Raw genomic sequence first — 2,500 nt, 5'->3', positions numbered from 1 at the left:
GTGGCACGCTGTAATAGACATTGAAAGTTAACTACTATAGTACTATAGTACTATGACAGTACACGGGGCCTTAAGTATTACATTATGACTTGGTCATTGCCATCTTGGTAACAGCTCATTAACCTGCCTGGAAGCGCTAAATCCCGCCCGATTTTTATCTTTAATTCTGTTCATTTCTATGTTAAACTTCGACTTTTTTCGCACACCAGATTGCCCGATGAAGGTCTAGTACGGAAACGTTGCTTATTAAAGAAAGAACAGCGAAATGGTCAGTGTGCGGGAGTTTCTTTAAGATTTCTATGGCCATAAATTTGCAGGAAAAATCTGCCCAAATGTCTTTTTTTTACCCGTTTTTATCCACAGGTCATCCTAAGCAGCCCAATTGGGCGCGGAAATCGCCCAATCTGGCAACACTGACCAAGCCCCACTCTTGCGACTGGACATATGACAGGCCTACTATACGCTATACAGTACTGACGGCACAGAAAACTCCCGGAACATTCCTATAAATTATTTTGTCCTTGCTCATTTTTTCTCATTTTTTTTCTTCTGCTATGCCTTTTACAATAAATATCATTCCTGGTTCTTTCAGTTCTGTTACTCTCTCTAGCCGAAAGAACACAGCAAATACAGGACTAATGTACACTAAACTGATGACAAAAGACATGGAAATTTCCAATGAATAATTATGGCTTTGTTTTTTTCCCTTCCTACTGCTATACCTTTAGCAATATCATTCCTGCTACAATTAGTTCTGTTCCTCACTCAAACAGAAAAGGGAAAAAACAGCAATGGATGGAGTTAGGTCAAGCATCAGATATCCTCAAAGCTGCCCGCATACTGCTTTAAACACTTTGCCAGAGGAAATGACTTAATGTATAGTGTTTCATGAAACACTGACCGTGTGTGTGTGTGTGTGTGTGTGTGTGTGTGTGTGCCTGCGTGCGTGCGTGTGTGTGTGTGTGTGTGTGTGTGTGTGTGTGTGTGTGTGTGCCTGTGTGCGTCTGCCTGCGTGCATGTGTGTGCGTAGGCTATTATTTCCTCTCTTAACCCACCTTCTCATAACCAACATGGCGAGCAAGCTTACATTACACTGAAATTATTACCAAATTACCTTATTGCTCCGAAATGTCCACCCTGACTTGTGTTCACTCCCCCAATGAAATGGATTTGACCTTCTCCATGCATCCGTTGTTGCTCTTTCCACCCCGAAAAATATGTTTCTGTCGTGCTGTGAATTCTTTTGTTATATCCTGTCTGATGCTTGTGTAAATGTGGGGTGCTTAAACGTGCTTAAAAGCTCAGTCTTTGGGGGAAATACTGAACACTCTTTGTTTTGGCAAACGCAACAGGTTTCTGAACTCAGTGGTCATGTTTGTTGTAAATCAAACTTTAAGTCTTTTCTCCGCCTTATCGTTTCTTTATTTTAGTAAGACAGAGAGAGAGAGAAAGAGAGAGAGAGAGAGAGAGAGAGAGAGAGAGAGGGGGGGGAGAGAGAGAGAGAGAAAGGGAAAGAGAGAGAGAGGGAGAGAGAGAGAGAGAGAGAGAGAGAGAGAGAGAGAAAGAGAGAGAGAGGGAAAGAGAGAGAAAGAGTGGAATGCTGCTTGACTCAAAGCCAGTGTGTCTGCTTCATTAGTAACGGATGGTAGTTGGTCGCCTGTTAGTTAGTACACTAAACATGGTGCATACTTCTGACGCATTAGCAGCATACTTCTGACGCATTAAGGGCATAGTCGTGGCTGCAAGATGAAACGTGTTTGTTTTGTTTAAAGGGACACTGTGTGAGATTTTTAGTTATTTATTTCCAGAATGTTTTGCTGCCCATTAACTAATGTTACCTTACCAACTTACCACCAGCATCAAATTCTAAGTATTCATTATGACTGGAAAAAATGCATTTTTTCATACATGAATAGGGGGATCTTCTCCATGGTGTACCATTTTGAATTTCCAAAAACAGCCATTTTTAGCAGCAAAAATGACTGTACTTGGACCATACTAGAAAATATTTGTTTAATACATAGTAAACTTTCATGTAAAGATCAAATTTGGCAATAGGCAGCCCAATTCCCATAAACAGCATAGTTGCAGTACCTTTTTTGACCATTTCCTGCACAGTGTCCCTTTAAGTGCAGTGAAGATGTGTGGCTTTGGTAGAAGTGTGCTACTCTGTTTTAGAGGTGTCAAAAGGAAAAGTAGAAGTAAAAAACCTTGCCACATTTTCAGAGGCGATTCTAGGGTAAGCAGGGGCCCCAAGCGAAAATGGAAAAAAAATGAACATTTGAAACAAAATCGCCACTATTGTAGTAAAGTCTGAGTTGTTATTTGCCGTCTAGGGGCTTGGGGGCCCCACGCGGCTGCCTGCCTAGCCTGGTGGCAAGATGCGCCTCTGCACAGATTCCTTCCACCACAGGTGGCTTTGAGTAGCTGGTCTTCAGATAATGAACAACCACTGTACAAGTACTTGCTTTATGATCAGGGGATGATATGGGCAGGTTGG

At 41.9% G+C, this 2,500-nt stretch overlaps 1 protein-coding gene across 1 annotated transcript in view; it reads left to right on the top strand.

Annotated features, from left to right (window-relative positions):
- Positions 1 to 2,500, top strand: part of LOC134466905 (protein bicaudal C homolog 1-like) — a 254,885-nt gene that overhangs the window by 86,487 nt on the left and 165,898 nt on the right. The gene's annotated exons all lie outside the window — the stretch shown is intronic.

This window comes from Engraulis encrasicolus, chromosome 17 (assembly GCF_034702125.1).
Source record: "Engraulis encrasicolus isolate BLACKSEA-1 chromosome 17, IST_EnEncr_1.0, whole genome shotgun sequence".
Taxonomy (NCBI): domain Eukaryota; kingdom Metazoa; phylum Chordata; class Actinopteri; order Clupeiformes; family Engraulidae; genus Engraulis; species Engraulis encrasicolus.
This window is presented reverse-complemented; position numbering and strand designations above follow the sequence as displayed.